General features: G+C 34.7%; 1 protein-coding gene across 3 annotated transcripts in view; it reads left to right on the top strand.

Annotated features, from left to right (window-relative positions):
• Positions 1-1,153: 1,153 nt before the first annotated feature.
• The window catches only part of LOC141386428 (uncharacterized), a 60,746-nt gene continuing 41,680 nt past the window's right edge, over positions 1,154-20,219 (top strand). Inside the window, exons 1-2 of one of the 3 annotated variants that reach the window (XM_073954890.1) lie at positions 1,317-1,621; positions 11,062-11,381. The gene's annotated coding sequence lies outside the window, so the exon portion shown is untranslated. Of the gene's footprint in view, positions 1,622-11,061; positions 11,382-20,219 lie in introns of all 3 variants that reach the window. The other 2 variants (XM_073954891.1, XM_073954888.1) reach the window with 2 other exon arrangements.

The following is a 20,219-nucleotide window of genomic DNA, read 5'->3' on the forward strand; positions in this document are numbered from 1 at the left end:
CTATAGAAGCACCCTTTGGTTTAAGAATGTGTCTATAGAAACACTCTTTCTTTTAGAAAGTGTCTAAAGAAGCACGCTTTCTTTTAGAAAGGGTCTATAGAAGCACCATTTTTTTAGAAAGGGTCTATAGAAGCACCCTTTCTTCCAGAAAGCGTCTATAGAAGCTCCCTTTCTTCCAGAAATAGTCTATAGAAGAACTTTTTCTCTCAGTAAGGGTATATAGAAGCACGGTCTCTTTTAGAAAGGATCTATAGAAGCACACTTTCTTCCAGAAAGGATCTATAGATGTAGCCTTTCTTTTAGAAAAGGTCTATAGAAGCACAATTTCTTTCAGAAAGGGTCTATAAAAGCACACTTTTTCTCAGAACTTTGTGAAAGTTTATCCTTGCGTATGAGTGCTAAAGACAGAAATATTAATAATACGTCCTAACTATCTTAAATGTAGTTGTTATTTACAGAAAATTGTCTACTGTTCTATGCTGTGAAGAATACTGAAAGACTTTGGTATCTAGAGACCATAAATATCGAATATATGGTTCACCGGGCTAGCCTTTAAGGATCGTCTATGACATGTTTTTGAATAATTGTTGTGTTTTATTGCAATAGGTAAAGTTAAAAATTCCTCCCAATATTTCTGAATTTATTGGCGTTATTGACACTTTGGTCGGTTTTGAAGAAGCCAAATCTTTGGTTACAGATCACTTAATAAGAAGAGAAAAGGAATACTGTTATTTGTAAGAGAAATCAAGAGGAAAGATTTACTCTCTCTCATGTCTTTCTGCAGGTAAGCTTTTTTTGAGTGATCGTGTCTGTTGTTGAGAGACCCTCATCTTTGGCATCTCTCTTATCAATGTCGATGATGCTTTGGGGGCCAGTAGCAACAACAACATCAGACAACAGTGCGTTAGAAATTTTGCCATACAACATCTGAGTGTGTGTGTGCAAATGTGTTTGGCTTCGTGTATCTATGGAATGCGAATGCTGTCGGGGCTCTTTGCAAGTGTTTTCGGAGAAACGCAAAAGAGCAGAATAACATCTTGAAATTACAAAAGGAGATACCTAGTCTTCTGTGTTCGTGCATGTTCTCATTGTTGTTGGCTTTTTAGCTTAAATTGTTATTTTTTGCTATGCCAATATTTCTACACACCAGAAAGTTTGTTGTTTTATGAGCGCACAACGGGTAAGGCCAGCAGAGATGGTTTTGGGGCTTGGTGGTTTTGTGTGGTTGTGTGTAGCTCCCGATGATAGACACAAAAGTCGATGCTGCTGCTATGAATTTCTGGTTAAACAATTTTGTGGCCCAAGAGACAACGGTTAGTATTGATTTGACTTTTGGAGTGAAGTGTTCGCGAGGATCTCCTAGAAAATCTGAAACGGATTAACGTGAATTAACAAAAAACAAAAGAAAAAACGAATAAATTAAATAAAACGACAGTGTTGTTATTGGTGTACACTGAGAGCGGAGAGCTGTTTCCATCCAACGAAGAAATTCCGTGTTTATTGAGCAAAAAGAAAAAAGTATTAGAAAAAAAAGCACAAATAACAACAACAACAGCACAAGCACAGTAGCAAGCGATCTTTTACGAACACCTCAATAACGCATTTGGTTTAAAACAAAAAAGTATGTAAAATTTTTAACAAAAAACACAAAAAATGAAATGAAAAGAAAATAGAAAAATAAACAAAAGAAATTATATAAAAAATTCAAAATTCATATTTGTGTATAAAAAAATTAATGTGAAATATTGAAAACCTTGCCAAAAAAAGACCAGCGTCTACATTAGAAAATAGAAAAAAAAGAGAAAGACCACCGCCACCAACCATTTTGTTGATGTATTTCGCATTATGACAGGGTTCAAAGACGTTACAAGTTTTGATTTTTTGTTGTATGCCCCCCTCAACTGCCCATAGATGGAGAAGTAGTTGAAACCAAAAAAAAAAAAAGTTGAAAAAATATTGGCCTACAGAAACGTGTTTGCCATACAAAATTCAAGTACCAACGTACTCGGCGCTATTGGTAATGATCGTTAGATAGTTAACATTCATTACATTGTTTGTTTTTTGTTTTTGCAAAACAAATGGAGTACAGTCCAAGCAGGTTAAAGGCAATTTAGTAGAGTGAAAAATGAATAAAAAAATAATAAAAATATAAATATGTATATATCAATATAATATAAATAACAAATGTTTCACACTGATATAAAGGAAAAAATTGTATTGTCAAATTTCAAACAAAAAAAAAAATTAGAAAAAATAGTCATCATTCGAGTCCCACTAGCAAAAAGGACATACAATTTTTGTAGTTAATCCTAGTTTAATACAAAAAAAATTCAAGAAAATCGAAGCGCACAATCATTGATAAAAATTTGATTTTAAATATTAGATCGCGAAAGTTGCATTCATGCCCACTGTGCAAAATGCTTTCCTATTTTTTATTAGACAGCTGATAAAAAAGCAAATTGGATTAATATTAAAATATACTGACATGTTTTACCGAGGAGTAGCATCAACACAGCAAAAAATAATGAAAATCAAAACCAGTTTTTTTAAGAACTTTCCGATTTTAATCAGAAATCCCCATATAAAATATATTAATATATATTTAAATATTTAATATAGAATATATATAAATATAAAATATATGAGGATTTCTGAGTGAAATCGGACACATTTTCAAAATGAGGACTTTGATTTTCTTTATTTTTTGCTGTGGTGTTGCTGCTCATCAACAAAACATTTCAGTATATTTTCGATTTTTTTTCGACCAACGGCTCCAGAGATATCGCGCCTTGAAAAAGTCGAATTCTGTAAAAACTATATGCAAAGAAATACTCATTACTTCTTTAATATTGGTCCAATTTAAAAAATTTTTTTTTTTTGTATTTTTGTTGCTTTACCAGATATTTCAATAAAAATAGAAAAAAAAGTTTGCACAGTGGGCTTGGATGCAATTTTCCCGATTTAATATTAAAATCAATTTTTAACAATAATTGACGCCCTTCGATTTTCTTGAAAATTTTTTATATTAAACTACGATCGATTACAAAAATTTTAAGTCCTATTTGGTAGGGGGATTCAAATGATTACTATTTTTTCTTAATTTTTTTTTTAAATTTGTCAATTTTTCCTTTATTTTCACACTGGTATAAATTTGTTATTTTGCCAACAATTTACAAAATTACATTTTCAACATCTGTTTTGTTGTTTATAATTTTCGAATCCCACTACCAAATAGGACATACAATTTTGGCTTTTCTTTCCTTTACCGACCCACCTCAGAAAATTATGAAAAAATTACCACAGATAGTGTTTTTTATCCCGATTCCAACCATGTATTGCTTTTGTTGCGGAAATGTATACTTCCCATGATATGGGCCTCCAAAGTTCCACAAAGGCCCTAGTCTAACATTTTGGCAAACCACCGCAGAAAATTCTTAAAAAATTACCACAAATAGGGATGTTTATACTGATTTCAACGATGTATTATTTTGTTGAAGGGTATGTATACTTCCCGAGATATAGGCCTCCAAAAGTATTAAATTTAAAAGAAAATTTTGTCCCCGTTCCCGAGATTTGCACCTGGAGAAAGCCCTAAATCCCGGTTGAAGGCCAGCTATTTAGATAAAAATATTTAATTTAAAAGAAAATGTTGTTCCCGTTCCCGAGATTTGCACCTGTCCATAGCAGAAAGTCTTATTTAGAGAAAAATATGTAATTTAAATGAAAATTTTGTTCCCATTCCCGAGATTTGTACCTGTCCATAGGAGAAAGTCTTAAATCCCGGCCAAATGCCGGCTATTTAGGGAAAAATGTCTAATTTGCCAAAATTTTATACTAGGGCCATTGTGGAACTTTGGAGGCCCATAACTCGGGAAGTATACATTTCCGCAACAAAAGCAATACATGGTTGGAATCGGGATAAAAAGCACTGTCTGTGGTAATTTTTTCATAATTTTCTGCGGTGGGTCGGTAAAGGAAAGGAGTTCCAAAATTGTTGTAATTGATCGTAGTTTAATACAAAAAAAAAAAAAATTCAAGAAAATCGAAGGGGTCAATCGTTGTTAAAATTTGATTTTAAATATTAAATCGCGAAAAATTGCATCCAAGCCCACTGTGCAAATTTTTTTCTATTTTTTATTAAATAGCTGATAAGGCAACAAAACATACAAATAAGATTTTTTTCAAATTGGACCAATATAAAAGAAGTTATGAGTATTTCTTTGCATATAGTTTTTACAGAATTCGACTTTTTCAAGGCGCAAAATCTCTGGAGCCGTTGGTCGAAAAAAATCAGAAAATATGCTAAAATCACCACAGCAAAAAATAAAGGAAATCAAAAACCTCATTTTAAAAAAGTGTACGATTTCACTCAGAAATCCCCATATATAAAAAGGGAATTGAACAAAATAGGCTTAAATGTCGACTTTTCGGATCGGGTCGATATTTTTGTTGTAGGTTGTTCTGAGTACAACGCTATATAGTTTCCCGGGGAGAAGTCCTAAATTTTGCTGTTAACTTTCTGGGACTATTTTTTACTATGGATAAGGACAGCGTAATCCGATTCGATACGAGAGGTGCCCAAGACGACACTTGCTCCATACAATTTTTTTCTCTTCACCTCCCCTTAATTCCTTCAAATTTAATTATTCAACTTCAAAGGTGTTGATTGGCCTTTGGAGAATATTCCTCTGAAAACATTGTGAAATTTTCTGATATTAACTTTATGGCGAAGTAGTTCTTTTGACCCATGGGGAACGCATTTGACAAATTACAGCTAATTGTGTGAGAAAATGTAATTAAAAGTCTCAAATACCTATAATTTGGTGGTACAGATTTATTGAGGCTATACAAAACAAATGGACCAATGTTCACAAATGTTGGTGGAGAAGTTTTTTCACCACTGGGAACCCCAAATACCAAATTACAGCCAATTCATGGCGAAAATGTAGATTAAAATGTCAAAGTATCTAAAATCGGGCAGTAACGTTATATAGAGGTTATATCATATAAAGGATATATATGGGCCTGTGTCCAAAGTTTTTTGTGGAGATTTTTGTTGATTAATGGGTAACCTGAGTGTCAAATTACAGTCAATTTCGTCAGAAACTAAAAAATACGTTCAGCGTAATGTTGGCAATATGGAAAACCGGTAGGTACTGTTCGATGGAGGTTATACCAAAACGTGAATCTATAGCAACAGATGTCTCAGGGCAAGGAAGACCAAATTTCAGCCACTTCAGTGTGAAAATTAAGCTAAAACCTTCGAAATACCGTACATCGGGATGTACCGTTCTATGGGGGCTATATTAAAACGTGGACCTGTACAAATTTTGGGGACAAATTTTGTAGCCCCAAGAAATACTAAATACAAAAATCCAACCATTTCGTGGACCTGTAGGGACAAATTTGTAGTCCCAAAGAAGACTAAGTACCAAATTACAGTCATTTCGGCTTGATAATGGAGCTAAAAGAAGACAAAATATCAAATTTAAAATTTTTTCGGTCATTATCGAGGTAAATATGAAGAATAAATTAATAGCGTTGTAATTAAGACCAGCTGCAGTATAAACATAGATTCTTTATGAACGAAGTGCCACGAATATTGGGAAACTTCGTGGTTCATATCCCGGGATGCACATGCTTTCCCTAAAAAGTACTGTTGTTGTGATAATCACAAGGACTATTCGCTATTAAAATTTCAACACGAAACGAGAAGTGACGGTAAAAGTGGATAAGTTACATGAAGAACTGGGTCGACATAGTCCATCTTGGTAAATAATCCTTGAAAAACAATGAATAATTGTAAACAGGACTACATTGACTATCATCGATTAAAAAAAGTCAACATGATCCTAGAAGAAGGGTTGCATTACACTCGGTGAACAGCGGTCATTGTATTTATCCTGAAAAAAGACATGAAGAGGAAAAGAAAACGGGAAGGCGAAGGAGTGGCATAGAAAGAGGCGGTTCTCATTACTGAAGCGGTAAAAAACACTTCTCAAGCGGCCCTAAATGATGTCCCAAATATTAAAACCCCTGGATATGCAAGTTCCCTTTAATTCGTCCAGAGGCTCGAAGAAGTACATATGTACGAGTATGTGGCGATGCTTACATATAGTTAGCTAACTTAGGCTAAGTGACAGGAGAGGTAAAACCGACTACATTTCGCCGTCTTAAAACTTTAATAAAATTGACATAATCATTCCCGAATCATGAAAGTGGTTCAGAGACAGCTGCCACTTTCATTGATGGGGTCGAAGAGCTTCCGAGGAAGCATGGACTTGTCAACTAAAAACCTTATATCGTTGTAAACTGAACCACAAGAATTATCTTCGGTGAACATTTTGAATAGTCCTTAAACTGCACCTAATCAAAAATTTCGAAATTTTGTGCGTGAAGTATGAGCTTGTTGTTGTCTATCCAGAAATTCAGGAAGCTTGGTCAAAGTTTTGAATAAAAAAAATATTAATGTCATGAAGGGACAATGAAGACTTCTCTCCTATCCATGAGTGTACCCGATTTATATTAGCTCAATGATGTGGAAACTACTGTTTATCGCCGAGTCTTAACGGCATGTCTTAGGACACAGGGAAGTGTCTGAAATACTGAGGAAACATCGTCAAAATTATGCTGATGGGTATTTTTGCCACCATTTAAAATCGATGGAACCCTGGACTTACCCACGAAAACAATAATATCGTTGTAATCAGGATCACAAGGACTACCTTCGGTAAAAATTTCAAAAGGATCCTCCAATAGCCCTTAAAGTGCACTCAAGTGAACATTTTGAACTTTTGTGAGGAAAGGGTACCCCAAAGGAGTTGTTCGATAATTGTACGAAATTTTAGTATGTGCAAAGTTTTAACCAAATCATATACTCAATTTTAGCGGGAGCCGGCAGGGTTTTTAGAGCTTTTGGGTCATTATCTCAGGACGTATGAACATGTACAAGGGGCTGCGATGACAACCTACTGTAAATATTCAATAACCATTCGAGAGCTGGTCTTAAACTTCACTCTTGCCAAATTTTTTTTTTTATTTTTTTATGGGATGTGCCCACACCATATTTGACCTTAACCTATGTCTGAAATAAATTTTATGAAAACGTTTCACCAATCGATAACTTCCTTTCGAGAGTTATCGTGATCAACATATGATCTAAAATGACAAAACATTACGAGGCGCAAAGTTTGGTCCAAATCGTTCGACCCTTTCGAGAGTTCGGGTACCTCCCACACACAGTTTGAAAAGGGTGAAGTTTAAGGACTCATCTGGGATCGTTTTTAAATTTTTGGTAACATGTTGTGTATGCGGCCCTAGTTACGTTAGTTACTTAGATAGTGAACCAAAACCTCGAAAAAAAAAACAGAAAAACCCTGCCGGCACCAACTAAAATGGACAGTACCTAAGATAACCCTCGAAGGGAGAAACCGATTTGGTCTAAACGTTGCACATCGTATTATTTCTTCCAGACCTGGATTATGCCCGAATATTGACTACATCGGACCACTCTTTCGAGTACTTCCCACTCAAAATTTGGAAAGATTGTAGTTAAAGGACTAGGATCTTTTTATCAGAGTACGTAAAAATACTTTAAATAAAATTTCCAATCGTTTCGTTTCGTATTTTCCATAGGAACAATACAAAACGAAACATAACCCTCGTTGGCCGAGCTCGCTGTTTAGTTTTGTTTTGTTTATATTCGTGAGTGCGAACAAAACGAAAAGCGAAAAGTACTCAACTCCACAAGAGCAGATAGAAAACGGAATAGTACTAAACACATGTGAATAAATCAAAAACGTTTGGTGGTTGATAAAATTCACTGTGGTATGCTGATTGGTGGTTGATAAAATTCACTGTGGTATGCTGATGCTATCTTATAGGGTTGTTAAGCAATCACATGTGTGTGTGTGTCTGAGTGTGTCATTGACAATACGCACGGCAAACGTTTCCCAAAAATACTTCTTGTTTCGGTGGTGAATGAAACAACTCGGCAAAGCATAAACGAAGTTACATTTCCGCAATCGTACGGTTTCCATCTTTTTACATTGAAAAGTTTGTGTTTTTGTTTTGGTTGTGAGAATGAAACGATTCAGAGAAGCTGAATAGTTTGTGGCTTTGTGTGATTGGTACGGGAATCGTTTTGTTTCTTTCCGTTCATTGCTTTTTATACCCTCAGCCTTTAGGCTAAAGAGGGTATTTACACTTTGATACGACCAAAAATGTGCCTCATCGAAATAATGGTTTTAGACCCAAAGTATGTTTGTACGATATCCGTTTCAGACAATTTTGAGTAGATCTAGCAATGTCCGTCCGTCTGTCTGTCTGTCTGTCTGTCCGTCTGTCTGGCTGGTGCGCACGATAACTCTCGAACGGATCAATCGATTCGGTTCAAATTTTGGGTATCGAAATATTTTGTCCAGATTCGATTTAAGTTCGAAGATGGGCCATATAGGTCCACTCCTTCAGGTACCTCCCCCACAAATGTTCAAAAATTGTCGCGAAACTTGTGCGCACGATAACTCTCGAAGGGAGTAACCGATTTGATCCATACGTTGCTCGTCGTGAAATTTCTACCAGACTAAGATGAGGTTCCAATATGGACTCAATCGGTCCACTCCTTCGGGAACCTCCCACACAAAATTTCGGGAAAGTTCAGTTTAGGACCTAGTCTCGAATCGCTTTGATTTTTGTTTACGCAAGTTGTGTTCGCTGTCCTCTATACGACGCTCTAAGTTTCATTAGGGGCAAGTCCATACTTCCTGAGAAAATAGCCTGAAAGTTACAAAAAACCCTATGACACCGTGTGTAGTGGTTGGAGCGCAAGATAACTCTCGAACGGATCTGCCGATTCGGTCCAAAATTTGGCTTTCGTAATATTTTGTCCAAACTTAGTTCAAGTTCAAAGATGGATTATTTCGGTCCACTCCTTCCGGTACCTCCCCCACAAAAGTTCGAAAATGTTCGGAAAATTTGTGCAGGGAGTAACCGAAGGGAGTAACCGATTTGGTCCATACTTTGCACATTATGAAATTTCTACCAGACTTAGATGAGGTTCCAATATGGACTAAATCGGTAAACTACTTCGAGTACCTCCCACAAAAAATTTCGGAAAAGTTCAGTTTAGGACCTGCTCTCCTTGGTTTTTGTTGTAACATCTTGTATTCACTGTCCCCTATACGAAGGTACAAGTTCTCTCAGGTCAATACTTCCTGAAAAAATAGACTGAAAGTTGAAAAACAAACCCTATGACACAAAGTTTATGGGTGGAAGCGCAAGATAATTCTCGAACGGAAATGCCGATTTCAGCCAAAATTTGGCCTTCGTAATATTGTTTCTAAACATAGTTTAAGTTCGTAGATAAGCCATATCGGCCCACTCCGTCAGGTACCTACCCCACATAAGTTCAAAAATATTCGGAAAAATTGTGCGCACGATAACTCTTGATGGGAGTAACCGATTTGGTCCATACTTTACACATTCTCATAATATCTACCAGATATAGACCAGGTTCGAATATGGACTATATTTGTGCACTTCATCCCGTACCTCCCACACAAAATGTTGGATAAGTTCAATTTAAGACCTGCTATTGAATCACTTTGATTTTTGTTGAAGCAACTTACATTCGCTGTCTCAATTACGATGGTAAAAGTTGATTCAGGGGCAAGTCCATACTTCTTGAGAAAACAGCCCGAAGGGTGTAAAAACCCCCTATGGCACCCCCAAGGTCCATGTAGGTCCATTCCTTTAAGTACATTTTTCGCAAAATTTTTGAACTTTAATACTAATCAACATTTTTGTCGGTTCATACGACCAAAATTTTGAAACCCCCTAATACATAAGTTTTTCGTGAAAAAGTGTTTCAATTTGCACAGGCTGAGGGTATATCTCTGTCGGCAAAGCCGACTGATACTTTTTTACTTGTTTAATTTTGTCTTAACATCTTGGGTATGTGACCCTAGTTAAGATGGTACAATTTTTTTCGAGCGCAAGTCCACACTTTGTGAGAAATTGCTCAAAAACTGTTTGTTATTTACTTGTTTCCTTTACGTCCGAGGCTGAGGCTATATCTCTGTCGCTACAACTGACTGATAGTTTCTTACTTTTTGCATAGCTGGCTGTTACCACTGTTGGATGTTGATGTGGTCTGCTCTTTTGTGTGTAGTGTACAATTTTCTGTAGTCTTTTGGCAAGAGTAACCGTTATGATCCTAACATGGAACATGGTAATATTTCAAACTACAGTAGACCTTCTATATAAAAGCCTACTTTATTGAAGAAAAGTTTGCGTGCTCAAACGCGCCTACAAAATAATAGGGAATGTGAAAGGCTATGGTAGCCATAAATTCCAATTCAACGACTTTTTTCCGGAGATTTCGCTTTACTTTCAGAAGTGAATATAACAATTATGGGGAATCAACTGTTCCCACAACATTGTTTTGTACGACAAATATACATATGTACATATTTACCTACCCAGTGCTAGATTTGTAAATGAGCAACGAATGAACGAATGATAGACAGTTTTGCCCTAAATGAAAAGTAAATGTAGTGAAAATCAACAACAAATGACAAACTAGAAATAAAAAGTGATATGCAAAATACATACAAAGCGGCAAAAGAAAAAACCCAAAACACAAAACACAAAACCCAAAACCCCATTCAAAATCAGTGAAAGCTAACAAAGTGTTTGCGAAAACTAATAACAAACTTATTTTCTTCGAGTGTAATAGATCTTTCGAAAAAAAAGACGATCAATAAAAAATAATAAAAAATGTCTCAATATTACGTCACTCCCAAAGAGATTTAAAATTGAAAAATAAAAGAGACACAATGGAGAGAAACACATTTCTCGAGATACGGAGAAACCAACTGACCATTAATTTAAACTAATTTTTTTTATTTTCAACATTTGAGTGTAAAATTAGAAAAAAATATAAAATAAACAAAAAAAAAAAATACAACAAAAATAAAAAAAAAAATTAAAATTACACACAATGAAAAAGAAACCTAATTTGCGTAGCTAAATGAATCATTTTTCTATTCTAATGGCCAACAGCAATGAAATGAAAACAACAACAACAAGAAGAACAACAAAAAATCAAAAGTTTAACAAAACAACAACTGAACATAAATTAGAATACAAAAACTGAAAATCATTAGCAAGGAACCCAATGAAGAATATCATCACCGACGAATAAAAAGACAACTGAACGAATGAACAACTGGCGCGCGGTACGCCGCCATACGGGTACAAGTGGCAGTGAACTAATTTTAAATTTTACGTTTTTGGCAAAACTAAACAAAAAAAAAAACTAATAATTTTCCCATGTGAAACAAAAAAAAAAACTTTATGAATTTTAATAACACCCCAGAGAAGTATAAAAAATCATACATACATTTATAATTATTATATTTTTATTTTTGTTTTGCCACCACTTGAAAAAGAGACATAACTTTGGTGTCGTTTGTTTTTTTTTTTTTTTTTTTTATTCTGTTTGGCGGATTATTTGAAGTGAGTTTTTTTTAGCAAAATGTTTTTTTTTTGTTATAAAATTAGCCAAAAAAATCACGTCGACCAACAACTAAACAAGTTATAGCCGTGAAATAAAAAAAAAACGTTTTAAAAATCATTCAAAAAAGCAACACATATGTTATTTGGTGTTTTTTGTTTTAAACCCAGTCGGTTAGCTATGACATCATAATTCTTACAAATTAAAATTTCAGGTTTTTTTTTGTTTCTTTTTTACAGACAAAAGAAATTTTAGAATTTTTTACATTCATAGAAAGGTTTCTTCTTAAAAATGTTTGAATAATTGAAATATTTTTTATAAGTTGTAAATTGAAGGTTAATTGTAAAGAAATAAATACAAAAAAAATGAATAAGGACCATTATTACTTGTGTTCTTTTACTATCTGATGGATTTGAAAATGCAAAATATACCGATTTGGAGGCATTAAAAATACAAGTTTTACATTGAAAGTTAATCCCAAGAAGCTCGATCATCACTTTTAACTTTAAGTTAAACAGAACGCTATAAATCTGTTCGGTAAATCCAAACTATAACAAAATAATACTCATGAGGGTATGTTTTTTTTGTTTTTTTTTTTTTTAATACGGTCGAGTGTTTATTTAACAAACAACTCTATAGCGAATTGTTTTCAAAACTAAATTTCAAATTTATTTTCGCAAAATGTCTGTATTTATTCTGAACGTTTAGAATCGTCTTAACGTTTGAAGACGTTCCGAATAAATACGGACTTTTTATACCCTCCACCATAATAATTAAATTTGTCATACCATACCAAGATCCTATTAGACTGACTTAAAAAAATACTTTGGAACTCCTCAGCATTTAGGCTAACGTGGGCATATACACTTCTATTTGTGCCTCATCGAAATAATGGTTTTAGACCCCAAATTCTATAAGGAGTCAGCAATGTCCGTCCGTCTGTCTGGCTGGCTGGTGCCCACGATAACTCTCGAGCGGATCAATTGATTCGAACCACATTTTGCACTGAATAATATTTTGCCCAAATCTTAGTTTAAGTTTGAAGATTCACTCCTTCTGCTAACCCCCTGACCCCACAAAATTTAAAAACTTGTTTATAAAATGCTGTGAGCGTTAACTCCCAAAGGACCAATCGATTTGGTCCAAACTTTCAACGTCATATTATTCCTTCCAAATATAGATCGGGTACCTCCAACACAAAATTGGGAAAAAGTGAAGTTTAAGAGCTCATTTCGGATCGTTTTGAATATTTTTTTAACAGGTTGTCCTGGCGGCGCTCCTCTGCGGCGGTATATTTTTTTCGGGGGCTAATCCATACTTCATGAGCTAATGGCCCAAAATCCTTTACAAAAGCCAATCCCACGGCAGTGGGTTCTTTCGTACCGGATTGACCCGAAACCATAGTGTTTCGGCCAGTGGCTGTCAACCGAGCATCAAAACTGTGCTTCTAAGTAGGTTACATGCTGCTCCAACAACAACAACAAAAGCCTGCTACAACAACAACAACAACAAAAGCCTACCGGCAACAACAAAACTGGGTAGTACGTGAGATAACCCTCGAACTCCAAACGTTGTACATCATATTATTTCTTACAGACTCGAATTATGTCCACTTTCCACCTGAAATTTTCAACGTCTTCATATAGCCCCCATAGAACGGTAACTCCGCATTTTCGATATTTTAAAGGTTCTGGTCTCAACATTCCACAGAAATGCTTGAAATTTGGTATTTAGTCTTCGCTGGAGGTAAAAAAACTCTCCTCTATGAAATTTTTCGGTATTGAACTAGGTCATTATATAGATAGCACCCATAGAATTGTAACTCCCGATTTTTGGTATTTTGAAGTTTGTGGCCTCAATATCAAACCGAAATGGCATTTATTCTTCGTAGGGATAATAAAAAACACTCCGAAAGAGAATTATTGATATAGGTCAACCTTTTCATATAGCCCCCCATAAAACAGTAGCTCCCGATTTTCGGTATTTTGAAGGTTTTAGCGTCATTATCACACCGAAATGGCTGAAATTTGGCATTTAGTCTTCGAAAAGGGTTATAAAATAATCCGGAAGAAAACTATCAGAATAGGTCCACGTTTTCATATAGCCCTCATAAAAGGGTACTTCCTGATTTTCAGTATTTTGAAGAGTGCGGCCTCAATATCCAATCAAAATGGTTGAAATTTGGCATTTAGTTGGAGGTATTTAACTTTCCACCTGAAATTTGTCGTAATCCACGTTTTGTTTTTCTTCACTTTTGTATTTTCATAGTTAGCTGCTTTTTTCTAGGGGAGGGTTACTAGCCCGGCGCCCAAACACAAGTTTTTGACGTTCTTATAGGTGAACGCGCGGCACATTTTAGCTCACTTCCTTTCACGGGTATTAAAGGCAGGTATCCCAGGTGACACCATGGGGAGGTCAGTGTCCACATGAGATGAGAGGGGAACCAAGATAAATCCTGGACCTTGCCATGTTAAAGCCCGTCAGGGCCGTTCCTTGGTATCTTTCATCCCCTACGTCACCTACCTACTACGTTGCATCGCGATGCAACGATTGCGTTGGCTTGGCCATGAATGAGCGATGATGAAAGGCGTATAAGCACGTCCCACAGGCAGGCCAAGGCTTCGATGGAGCAAACAAGTGGAAGAAGAGATGACAAGGCGCGGTATTCCAAAAAGTGAAGCAACTAATAGAGAGAATTGGGGATCTTGTCTTAGTTCTGCTTATGGAACAAATATTCTGTAATGGGCCAGCTAAGTTTAAGTAAGGTCCACGTTTTGATATAGCCCCTATACAACGGTACCTCCCGATTTACGGTGTTTTTAAGGTTTTAGGCACATTATCTTCCAGAAATGGCTGAAATTTGGTATTTAGCCTTATTTGGGGTTAAAAAACTTTCCGACAGAAATTTATCAGTATAGGTCTCATACCTCCCGATTTTCGGCCACATAATATGACCGAGATTACTGAAATTAGGCAATTAAATTTTGTTTTTAGTCTTCGATGGGGGTATACATTTTTCCACTTGAAATTAGTCGTTATAGGACCACGTCTTCATAAAGGCCCCATAGAACGGTCCCTCCCGATTTTCGGTACATATTTTTTCACGTTTTTTTCCAACAGCTGGTTTTCAACTTCAGGATCGATTTACCGTTAGTCACTGTCGCTTTATTGGCAGATATATATATATATATATATATATATATATATATATATATATATATATATATATATATATTCTATACAATGGACTTTAAAAAGATTTCCACACATAAAGCGAACTTGTTCTTAAAGATATTATGGAAATTTCCATCTGTATGCAAAAAAGGGTTAAGGGTTACCCCTGCCTATCATTTTCAAAAAATCGAAAAAAATGTTAGCTTATTTTGAAGTACAGTTTCGAAATTAGATCGACCTTCTTTATTCCTTTAAGAGAAATGAAGCTGATCAAAAAGTCAAATTACATAAGCGGCTGATTTTCTTGCCCAGCTTCATTTCTGATAAAGGCCGATAAATATAGAAGGCCGATCCAATTTCAAACTTTACTTTTTTATTAAAAATACTGACCCAAAAGCTCTAAAAAATTTAACTAATTCAACCAAGCTAAGGCTTATTCCCTGGAGGAGTAGAATATCCTAACTAATGAAAATCATTTTACATTGATAATTTTTTGCGTGGAGATTTTCTACCCATTATTATTATTATTTATTGCTTTCGCTCCGGTTAGGAGGCGCATATTGCCGTACAAAATTCTTTAAATTTATTACGATATTTAGCAATTGCTTTTACTTGAGACCAGCTAAGGTTCTCGTTAACAGATTTTATTTCAGTATTTAAACTTCTACGCCAAGAGCCTCTGGGCCGTCCTCTACATCGGGCCCCTTGTGGGTTCTAGTCTAAGGCTTGTCGATTTACGCAGCGTGTGTCCTACCCAACTCCATTTTTTATGAGCAATTTCTTTTTCGATTGGGATTTGGTCCCTCTGGTGCATACTAGCCATGTTTCACATCCGTATAAAAGTATGGATTTCACGTTCGAGTTGAAGATACGAATTTTTGTCGAAATTGATAACTGTCGGGACCGCCATATTTTCCGCAGTTTAGCAAAGGCACCTTTAGCTTTAGCTAATCGGGCTTGGATGTCTGCCTGGGTGCCACCATCTGGTGGCTTCCAAGGTATGTAAAGTTGGCTACATCTTCAATTGGCTTGCCATCAAGATGGAAGTTGCCGGGGATCACATAATTTAACTTCATCGATTTTGTCTTATTAACATTGATCCGTAGTTGATATTTCTCTGCCTTGGTTTGCAAGTCATTTAGTTTGCTTTGCATATGACGTTCGGAAGAGGAGATCAATGCAATGTCGTCAGCGTTGAACATTGAAATTCAGTGTATTGTGCTTTTAATAAATGTACAATTTTGTTGGGTACACCTTTACGGAGAAGAGCTTCCCATATTTTTTTTTCGAAGTCGACGAAGACTAGATGTAGGGGCTGTTTGAATTCGTTCATTTGTTCAATAATTATACGGAGCGACGCAATATGGTCAACACATGAGTATTGTGATCTGAACCCGGCTTGTTGCTTGCGAAGTGTGGGTTCGATTTTATTCTACCAATTGAGGGTCCAAAATTCCAAATTAAATCCACTTCAGAAGGGAAATGTATCAAAACCCTTTTAAAGAGCTGACATGGTCTCGTCATCATTGTTCTTACCAAAACATGGTACAATATCTTCCGAATTAAGCCGTTGTATCCTCTGGCAATACCAAATTACAGCAATCTCGGTTTGAAAATTTGGAAAAAACACTAAATACATACAATTGGGCATTACCGGTTCATGTGACTCGACTTAGATCTGGATAAATATGATTTTTGCGAGCAAAATTCCAATTAACAACCAATGCGGTAGAAAAATGTGTCTGAAATCTTCACAAAAAGTTTAAATCCGATGATACCCTTATATGGGGGCTATACAAAAACCGAAAATCGGTAGTACTGTTCTATTGGGGCTGTATCAAAAAACATGGATCTGTACCGAGAAATTTCTGCAGGAAATTTTTGTGACTCCAAAGAAGACTAAATTCCAAATTTCAGTCATTTCTGTTGTATTATTGTGGCTTATTTTATATTTTTGTGTTATTTTATAGTTTCTATTGTTTTTTTATAAAAGATTCTAGAGATAGATAATCATAGTGATAATGAGTTAAAATATCATCATTAAAGAGGGTTTCTGATTTTTTTTTTTAAATAATACTTGAAAAAAATTCAGAAAGTGTAGAATATATTACATGACGAAATATTTGCTCAGTTTATACTAAAAATATATAATCAAATTGTTTTAACATTTTTTATAGTAAGAAAGAGCTCGATATCTATCACCTTCTTTAATTTCGTAAAGAAAGAAAAAAATCATGCAAAAAGGGTTAATACTGTTTCTAACTTTGTACATTGTAATATTTATTTCAAACTTAAATCATGTTCAAAGATGGACGATGGACGGGCAACTCCGTCGATTATCACCTCCACAAAACTTCAAATTTTTCGCTTAAGAGCAGTTTAAGGTTTTGAAATATTCACGAACGGTTGTCTTTGTGCTCCTGATAACAACGGCATAATGTTTTGTATGGGCCAGTCAATACTTATTGTCATAATGACCTGATAGCTTTAATATTGCAACTGATTTATATATTGGGTACATATATGTATGTACTTCTCCTAACAATTATACATAGTTAGGTAGCAGAAATACCTACTTCATCAGATTCCCTGTTATTTATGAAAAGTCTCGTGGTGTCGTGTGATGCAAGGCAATATCGCAAAAAGCTGCTTCTTAGCTGCATACTTTTATCTGCAATATCAACAACTAGATAGGTATTTACTTATATATTGATGTTGTTGTTGTGATTCTTGTTCTGATTCCTCATTTTGGATTACAGATAAGATAGTTACGTATAACAAACAACAACAATCGTGCAACATAACAGGTTTCAATTATTTAATAAATTCTGCAAAAAGTGAGATAATAATAAAAAAAAACATTAAAATTTCATAGGAAAAAACTATACTGTGTTTATACAATGAAATAATGTATTTCAAAATTGTTAACTTTAGTACAGGGTGTTGATCTTACAAAATTATCATAAATGTGGTGTTTATGGGATTTTTTTTTTGTTTGAGAAAACTACGGGATTGTCTCCTATTCTGACGACGAAAATGGAGACATACTGTAGTTGGAAGACACATCGTAGTAGTCCTGAACACGCCTACATCCATTACATCTCACCGATGTTGACATGACAGGACACCGTATGATTTTGTGTAATTCCCCTAAGGAAACGAATCCTCTCTGTGATTATAAATAGACGAATATTATATTATTTTATTTATTTGTTTTTTTTTTGTTTTGACTGATAATTTTTTTAGTATCGTGTTAACATTGTTCGCTTATTTTTCCATAAAAAGATTGAAATATTTTCTATTTTACTCTTTTGGAATGTCATCCATTTTTTACCGCAATAACACGTCGTAGATTGTTCAACTATCCACAGAGATAACACTTCAAGAAAACATAGTTTTAATTAAAAAAAAACTGTGAAAAAATAAATGACGATGCTTTCTTTGTGCGAAACAGCAGTAAAAAGCACAACATTAAACTTAGGTAAACGATAATGATAACATCTAACCGTAAGTGTAGACAAGCCCTTTAATAAACTAAAACGACCGTTAAGCTGTTTGGCCCCAAAATAAAACGAAAAAATTGGGTTATTATTAAACTGTAAAAAAATTAATTTATTTGTCAAAACAATGTTGTGGAGTACACACAAACTCGTATATAAATACATATGTGAGAAGAGATTTAACTGCTCAGTGTTTAGGTTTCCGTTTTAATTCTCTTTTGCAAAAATACTGTTAAAAAGTAAACATACAATAATTCCCATTAAAAAGTTGCAAATAATCAATTGATTTTTTTCAAACACTACTTGGCAGTATTGTGGGTACTTTGCGGGGTTTGACTTCCCAAGTTTCACATGAAAAAAAAATATGTAAAATTTCATGTGAATAAAATTTTGCTTATGTGTAATTAGGGAACAGATAATGAAATATGTCACACTTTCTCCGATTCTCACACAAAACAATTGAAAACAATGCGAATGTATATATGTATCTCCGGGCATTTTATTTGATTATTAAAACCTCTATCAATAATTCAACCTCTATCAATAAGGCTATAAAAATTAATAGATACAACAACTGGAACCAAAATGTATTTAAAAATATTCTGATCAGATAAAAATTATAAATGGTTTATTAATATTAAACCGCTTAAAGTTTTCTTAATTTAAATTCATTCCAAACCACAAAAGAAAAACAACGACACATATAAAAAACAACATTAAATGTTTTTAAATAGATAATAATAAATATTATTAATATAGTTACACATTGTTCTCTAAAGAATTTTTCTAAACCTGCAAAAATGCGTTGTTTTTATTTTCAATACCAAACAAAATTTCGCAAAGCTTTTAAAATTCCTCTTAAATAACATCACGACACAAAAAAAAAAATAGTTTCCGGCCATAGAATTAACATTTGCAAAAGTTGGAAAACGGGTTTAGAACATTTTATTGAATAAAATTTATTAACCACTCAATAGATAGATTCTGGTAGCCGTCTCAATCAGCTCTCCATGGCCAAGCATCTGTTTGTATGCGTTTTTTCTTACTTTTGTTATTGTTTTCATGGCACCCACGCTACCCACACTGCAAAATACATTAATTTTGATTTTATCATCACTTCGACATACATACATATATTTTTTTGCCATAAATATCCCTAAAATACAAACAACAACAATAGCAACAACTATAAAAACAAACATGTTTGCATTCGACCAGGCCATAGATGAGAGGCTAATTTAACGCCGCCATTCATTCAAAACTGTTACACTAGAATTTTGAATATCGCCTACATTGATTTCACAAAAAAAAAAAAAAAATATATAAAAATTGGAATATGATCATAAAAGAGAGATGTGGTGTATAGAATTTTGAGAATTGAAAAGGAAAATCAGAACAACAACAAAATTGAGAATATTCAAATAATTTAAATGATAGTGATTTTGCCAAATAATAAAAAGACCTTCACAATTGAGATACAACATAAATACTGAAGTCCACATTAGAAAGGGTTCATCTTCTCTTTGTTAGGGGATCCTCGGATTAATCTTTTCTCGTCTACTTAATAGTGGATGAACCTTGGTTTCACCTACTCTATAGCAGATGACCCCTAGGGTTCATATTTTCTATAAGATCAGATCAGATGATCGTTGAACTCATCTACTCTTTGGTAGATGACCATTTGGTTTATCTACCCTATGGCAGATAACCCCGGGTTCATCTAATCTATGGTAGATGGCCCTTGCGATCTATTGTAGATAAACCTTGGGCTCATCTACTATTATGTAGATGACCCTTGGGCTCATCTACAGTATTCTAGATGACCCTTGGGCTCATCTACAGTATTGTAGATGACCCTTGGGCTTATCTACTGTATTGTAGATGACCCTTGGGCTCATCTACAGTATTGTAAATGACCCTTGGGCTCATCTACGGTATTCTAGATGACACTTGGGCTCATCTACAGTATTGTAGATGACCCTGGGGCTCATATACGGTATTCTAGATGACAATTGGGCTCATATACAGTA

Source organism: Musca autumnalis, unplaced genomic scaffold (assembly GCF_047663935.1).
Source record: "Musca autumnalis isolate F117 unplaced genomic scaffold, ASM4766393v1 scaffold_5, whole genome shotgun sequence".
In the NCBI taxonomy this organism is placed as follows: Eukaryota; Metazoa; Arthropoda; class Insecta; order Diptera; family Muscidae; genus Musca; species Musca autumnalis.